Genomic DNA, 7,723 nt, shown 5'->3' on the forward strand with positions numbered 1-7,723 from the left:
GACAGAAGAGCAGCCTGGGTCATCTCAAAAGCAAGTTGACAAGGAAGACAAGGGTGAGGTGACTGGAAAAACAATGGGTTTCTTTCTGGAATGGGGCAGCTGAGGAGGAATGATGGGAAATTCTGGACCAACCAGAAAGAGCCTTGACCAGCAAGGCAGCTGTGGGTAAGACATCTGCCATGATGGGAATCCCTGAAAACCCCATGAAGAGTGGATTTGGGAAGCTGGAGTCTGTCAAATGCAGACACACCAACCCCCGATTGCACCCATATCGGACAAGTTAGATCTATCTATCTTCCCCAGCCTGGGAGGGCCCAAACCCACAGCCAGCAGGATGGGAAGAGGTGGAGTGAGCAGAAAGCTGACAAGGCTGCCTCCCCGGATAAGCTCCCAAGCCTGAGGCAAATCCGAGCTGGCAGAGGGAGAAATTGTAGGTTGACTTACGTGTGGAATTTTGATAATAAAATCACCAGAGGAGAGCAAATATTTATTTATGGCCAGGAAGTAACTGGGATAGCTATGGGACTGGTGGGAGATTTTCACCTAGCACCAGAGGGAACAGGAAGGCAGCAGATGTGAGGGAGCAGAAATGGGAGAGAATAAACCACTTTCAGTTCACACCACACTGATCCTGGTTCCTTTAATAACCTGGGTATGCTAGTAAATGAATAAAATGCAGAATTATAAGACTGTTTTTAAAGGATAGTGGGGAGGCTATTTAGATAGCTCGACAAGGATGACCTCTCAGGAAATGGTAATTAATGAATGAGAAGGAGACAGCTGTGCTGTATTGGGTGGGAGCTGGGGAAGGAGGTGCCTGCAGGGTCCAGGCAGAGGGAACAGTGTGTAGAGGGTTTCTGTGGAGTCATGATTGACATCCAGTAAACATTTGGGTGGCTTCTACCGAAGATATTTTCATTCTTTGTGCAGGGCATTGAGTTGAATGGCAGGTCTACAAACAGGAGAAGTGTCTCCTTCGCTGAATGTTTAACGCTTAATTGATCAATGTTGGGAAAAACAAAACAGTTTAATAAAAAGTAAGACCTAAAGGCTCTAAAGAGCAGAGAAGCTCCTGTCCTCTACCCTCAAACTCCTGATGGCCGAGATAACATCCTTCTTTTCTGAGAACCCCCATGACAAGCAGCCTCTCCTAGTGTGCTGGTGACCTTTTATGGAGAGCAAGGACAGCTGGGTAAAGAAACACAGAGCTCCTCTGACAGTCCCAGGGGGGGAAGGAAAACTTCTTGATTTGTTCTAGGACTCTGTTTATGTGTAGGGCTTAGAAAAGACTACTTGCTGTAAGCCTGCCATTCAAAATAATAGCGGTAGATAGATGTCAACAACTTGGTCATTCGGGGCAGACATAATTCCTTGCGTGGATACAGTGATTGGAAACATGGCTTGCCTTTGCTAGTGTAAGTTTGTTCACTCAGGACATTAAAATCACAAAAAGCTGAACTGGTTGCCTGTTGAAGGCCTGCGGGAGTCTCTGCAAGAATGTGGATTCGTCCATTTAAAGCTTAGATCCTGGGCAGACGGTGACCTCAGTGAGTGCCTGTGCGGGTGGCACTTTCCCAGCCTCACTGGGGTTCCAGCTGGCACTCAGCCATTTGTGAGGAGATGGAGCATTTCAGGGCAGGGAGCGATGCACCAAGCCCTGTAGGGGTTCCCAGGAGACTAGGACTAATTGACAGCCCCTGCTTTCAAGGATCTCTAGCTGGAAGGCAGAACCTATATTGCCAACACATCTGGCAGTCACATGTGCAGAGCCAACCCAAGGAGGTGAAGAGAGACAGGTAAAATATGCTTCCTGTGAATACCAAGAAAATACAGTGCAATCTAAATTACCAGAATTTTCCATGTGGAATAGTTAGCTATTCGCTTTCCTGATAGCACATGCAAGTTCAACAGAGAAACTGGTAAGAGCAGACGGTGTAAGAAATCAGCTCTTTTCATTTGTAAGGAATATTTTGTAAATAGAGAAAGGGCTTCTGATTTCTGGAGGAGAGATTTTGTGTTATGTCATTCCTCTTTTCCCATTGGTGGGAGAAGTATTTTGCCCCATTGGAACCTGCACCCCTAGAGAAGAGCCAATCCCCAAAGAGGTTGCAGGTTCACAGAAAGTTCTCAATAAATGTATTTAAAAATCAAAGTTAAGGGGATTTAGGGATCTAAGAATTTCAAATGTATTCAGTTTCTTTTAAGCTTAAATTAGAATGCTTTGTAACTAGTCTGCCTTGCCAGTATTGTATGTCAACAGTTTTGAAGTTGATATTGTGGTCCTTAGGTGTATTTTTTCCTTGGCAACACATTATAGTAGAAAGAGCATGAGCAACTGAGTGAGGCACATATGCGTTTGAACACCAGCCTTACAACCTTTAGACCTGGAGTCTGGGACGCTGCCCTAGATTCCCACTTTGGAGTGCCCGGCCTGACCTCTGAAAACTGTAGTCTTCCTTATAGAGAGAGAGAGAGACCTGAGGGGCCAAGAACGCATGCCCATGTGAAACCTCTGCCCCTGTGCTCTCAGGACTCAGGGATTCCCTGCCGAGGCCACTGGGAACACATTTCCAGCGACTGCGGGGCCTGGGGTAGGCTGGCTGGGCTGTCCACTCTTATGGTGCAGGGTGGGACCTGACAGGAGTGGGTGTGAAGTGGGGCAGTGGGCTGGAGAACCTGCATATGTGCTCTTACGTTGGATCCTGAAAATATCAGGGATGGGTCCCTTACATCTGACTCTGGGTCACACAGCTTGACATTTCTGAAGCCTGGTTTTGTCCTTTGAAAATGTATATAAGAATCCCTATCTTACAGATTTTAAGGATCCAATTAGATTATTATATAAATGTAATTATATGGAACATAATAAACAATAAATTTTTATCACTGCAATTAATCATGCTGAAAATGTCTGCTAAAGCTAAGTACATACAAGTGAAATGCATTATTAATTATATTATTAGCACTAACAGTATTTCAGCTGTATGGTATCTTATCTGAAAACTTTGGGGCCAGATGTTTTCAGAATTCAGAATTTTTTTGATTTGAGAAATATGTGCATAAACTAAATATTACATTACACCTGGAATATTTGAGTCAGGACCATGTTATCAAATACGTTAATATTTTCACTGCAAAACCTACTGACTGAATATGTGTGATAAGTAAAGACCATACATAGCCTTATGTCAATTCAGGTCAATTTAAAGAAAAAAATAACTTAAAATTTTAGAATAGTTTTAGGTTTACAGAAAGATTACAAAGATATTTCAGAGAGCTCTCATATGTCCTGTGTTCACTTTTCCATATTCTTAGCGTCTTACCTTAGTACGGAATGTTTCTCACAATTAGCGAAGCAATATTGATACATTATTATTAATTAAAGTCCATGCTTTATTCAAAGTTCCTTAATTTTTACCCAATGTCCTTTTTCTGTTCCTGGATTCCATCCAAGATACACCATTACATTTAGTCATTGTGTCTCCATAAGCTCTTACTGGCTATGACAGTTTCTCAAACTTGTCTTATTTTTGATGACCTTGACAGTTTGAGATGTACTGGTCAGGTGTTTTGTAGAACGTCCTTCACCTGGGATTTGTCTGGCAGTTTTCTCATGCTTAGACTGAGGTAATGGGTTTTGGGGAGGAAGACCCCAGAGGTACAGAGCCATTCTCATTATATCTGAAGGGCACACACTATCAATGTGACTTATGACTGTTGATGTTGATCTGATCACCTGGCTGTGGTTGTGTTTGTCAGGTTTCCCCACTATAAAGTTACTATTTTTTTCTCCCCTTTTCTTTCTGTACTTTTTGGAAGGAAGTCACTATGCACATCCCATACTTAAGGAGTGGGGATTATGTTTCCCCTCCTATAAATTATTTGGAATTCTTCTGCCTGGGAGGTTGATTTCTTCTCCCCTATAGGTCAAATTTTGCTTCTAAATGGGTTAAAAAATCTTTTTTTTTTCTTTTAAATTTTAGTACCGTGGATAAGGGCTTACGGACCAGAACCGTCATTATATCTAAGTTTAAAGTCTCACATAGTGTTTGCACCCACTTCTATCCATCTCTCTGGTGACAGAAAAAACTGATTTGGCAGTTCCTTATATGAAGAGAGAATGACAGGGACTAGTAGGAAGAGATAATGGTGGCCTGTCTCCCAGAGTCGTGGATGGTCCCCACCCATCACACATGTCTTGGCTGTACATTCCTAAACAAGAAGTATGTTTGGTTGTTTCTATACCTTCATAACAATCTCAGCCTTAAAGGGAAATACTGAAAAATATGGTGATGGCCACATTAAGAGTATAAGTTTAAAAAAATAAGACAAATTTCCCCTGTCATGCTTGTGTCAGACTTTTGAAACATGCATTTTCATAGAAAACCTTGAATTGGCATGATTCAGGACTGAGAGAGGTGTGCAGAGAAGGAAATCTAGGTGGTTCCTGCCCAGGGCATGCAGTCACTTCCCGCAGTGGCTGAGGGAACTGCCCTGATCTCCTAAGTTCCTGCCTCCCTCTGAAATGCCCCATACTCACCCCAGGTGGCTCTACGTGCCACACGGTCTCAAACTAAGTCCCGTTTCTTATCAAGTCTTATCTCTCACCCCCTCGCAGCAGGTTGAGACCCTCTTAGGATTTTTATTGTTCAATCCTAGCTCCCCCGGGGTCTCCTCATGGCTTCTGAAACTTGCCCCTACCCAGGGGTAATATTCAAAGCACCTGATAGCCTATACCCCTGAGCAGGCACCTCCTGCTTAGGAACAGAGATTGGCAGGGGGGCTTCACTGAAGGATGTGTGAGGTGACATGGAATGGCTGAGAGCAGCATCTACTTACCAACCCGAAGAGGAGTCTTTTGATATTTTAACATATGGAGAAAATAAATATTATTAAATGTATTTTGGATCACATTGGTCCTTGGAGCCTTCCAGAATGAAGCCCTTGTCTCCACGTGCTGATTACTGGCGTACTGCTTACAAACTCTCAGGGCAGACCTTCCAACTTGTGGAGTTGTTCACTGAAGTACCAAGAAGGCACCCACTTACTTAGGGCAAGGTTGTGACCTAATATGGATATGTAACTGTTCAGACTTACCCCTGAAACCTAATAGCCAACATCATTATGGCTTTAGGACTAAGGTGCAAGGTGGCATGAGCCCTGTGCGGTACCAGAATTGTTAAACATGGACTGACGGGAATGTACCTGCAGTAGAATTTTCCCCGCTTCAGCCTTCAAAGAAGTACAGGTCCGGAAATGTCTCTTCTGTTGATTTCAGTTGATCCCTCTCTAGCCTATGATTTCATTGCCTACAATTTCATGCATCTCTTTCCTGGACGATGGATGATTCTATCTCTTCCACGTAATTTAGAGGAATAACGTGGTTGTCTTGAAAATGGTACAAACCTCTGAAAAAACAAAGTTTTATGTATTTATATGGTGAATAATCAAATAACTCCCTGAATTTGAACTCCAGTTACGGAGAAATAATTAAGCGTGTTGGCTTTGAAGAAATAAAATATTTCAAACCACTCTCTGATCTTGGTTGTGTCTCTTTTTCAAAGTCCAGAAATTAAACATAATGATGGACTACGTAAATGAGTTTATTATCCACCATCTGGTTATGCTACTTGGTAAACTGATGGAGTTTCTCAGAGACCTTCCTTTCAAAGGCCCTCCGGGGGGTGCACAATCCCCTCAAACCTAGTTCCTGTGGTGTCTTTAAATGGCCTATCACTGGGTTTAATTACCTGTGACAAAGGCCTCTAAACTTCTTTGTCAAACTCATCTATCCATAAAAATTATTTGACTACTATTAAAATAATATGTGTTATAAAACTGTTTATATAGTTGGTTTGGAAATTTCTTGTGTACTGCCTTGTCAAAAATCTTCTACTGTATCTTGAATTTTTTTTTTTTTTAGATTTTAATTCAGCTGAGCTTTTTATTTTTTAATTCAGTTGAGTTTTATTTATTTTAATAAAATAATTTTAATATGTTGATTTAATACAATATATTGTTTGATTCTATTTTAATCTTAATTATATCCCAAAAAAGATTGAATTGTTTTTTAAGTAGTTAATTGTTATTTACAGTTTCATAGTTTATGTTTTTCCCCCCTCTGGATAGATTTATAAAACTGTTAAGGTCATATTAAAACCAAAAAAGATGTTTTCTATTTACAACAGAACCTTTTGCTTAAATGGTTTTTTTGGACCAGAAAGACCTGGAATCTGGTCTGGTTTTGCCCCATCTGTGTGGGCTCTTAACTTCCACGGGCCCTGCTTATCTCATCTGTAAAGGAAATGCTTGGACAAAATGATTTCTTACATCCCTCCAGCTTTATAATTTGGATAGGATTTGATTTGGCAAATCTCCCAAAAGAATGTTCTCTGAGTTTGTGAAGGCTGTCCTAATTTGACCATGGATGTTATGAATCTAGAAAAACCTCTTTTAGAAAACCCCCCAAAGACAAAAGCATATTCACCGGCTCTAGAGTCTTGGTATCCCAAACTTCGTGTCCCATCTTTCTGCTGCTAGGTTCAGACAGTTGGTGTGTGTGTGTGTGGGAGGGTTGGGGGGAGGCAGAGGGAGGTGCCACTGTGGAATGCCACACCCACAACATCATGGCAGCAGGGGGCTGGCTACACATGAGAATCATGATACTGTCAGCAACAACATTATTTGTAAAGAGAACTTAGAGTGAGAGCTGAGTTCAGTAAATTTCAGCCCAATATGCCAGCAATTGGCTTCCTCACTTTTCTTGGTTATATTATTATTATTATTATTATTATTATTATTATTATTATTATTTTCTGAGCCTTTGTGTACAAACTATGGTGTTTAGAGAAATAGATGCATAAAAATACAAATCAAAATGTGACATCCTGTAAACATACCATAAGCTGATTATTTTAAATGTGTTTTTTTTTTTACCCAAGCAGGTGGATTTAAGACATAACAGTAGTAATAAACTCTCATCTAAAGAACAGATTTTAATCAAGGAAGTCTCCCATTGTTTCCATATATAATCTTTACTCTGTTGGCTTTCCCAGGGCAAAAATTACACAAAAGAAACAAACCACAGCTCTTGAAATATAATACAAATCATTAAAAAAAAAAAAAGAAAACCAAACAAACAAAAACCCCCAAACCCAAACAAAAATCAAACAAAACTTCAAGACAAACACTAAAAAACTGGCCTAACAATGCAAACTAGAGCTTAAATAAGATCCTACCACTCCTAGGCAGCCACCCATATCCAGTCTGTATCCTGGAAAGACTTATGACTAAGTGAGGAGAGGAGGGCTCATGAAAAGAGTCAGTCATGGATTTTTAATTTGTAAGCACAGATTGATCCAGGAAAGACTTACAGCAAATTTTATTCTAATGCCTTTTATTGTTTTTTATCATACAATCTGTGTCTGTCAGCAACAGTCTTTGGTTGCTTCTTTAGCCCTTCTGAAATGCTAGGAGGATCCTTGTTTAACCAGTTTTTAATAACTGCATCTCTATGCCACCCTCACCATCATTTCATTTACTTTCAGAACCAGAGATCTTTACTCACATTATATTTAAGGATCTATTATAATATGATTAAGGGAGGTGGGCAGTAATTATACAGGAAATCAAAAATCAAAAAGCTGATATTTCTATCCCAGGTAAGGACCATAAATTAAGTTCAGCCACAGTGGCCCTCTTTCCCGTGGGGTGATTGTTATAA

The sequence above is a fragment of the Hipposideros armiger genome, unplaced genomic scaffold (genome assembly GCF_001890085.2).
Source record: "Hipposideros armiger isolate ML-2016 unplaced genomic scaffold, ASM189008v1 scaffold_257, whole genome shotgun sequence".
NCBI classification, from domain to species: domain Eukaryota; kingdom Metazoa; phylum Chordata; class Mammalia; order Chiroptera; family Hipposideridae; genus Hipposideros; species Hipposideros armiger.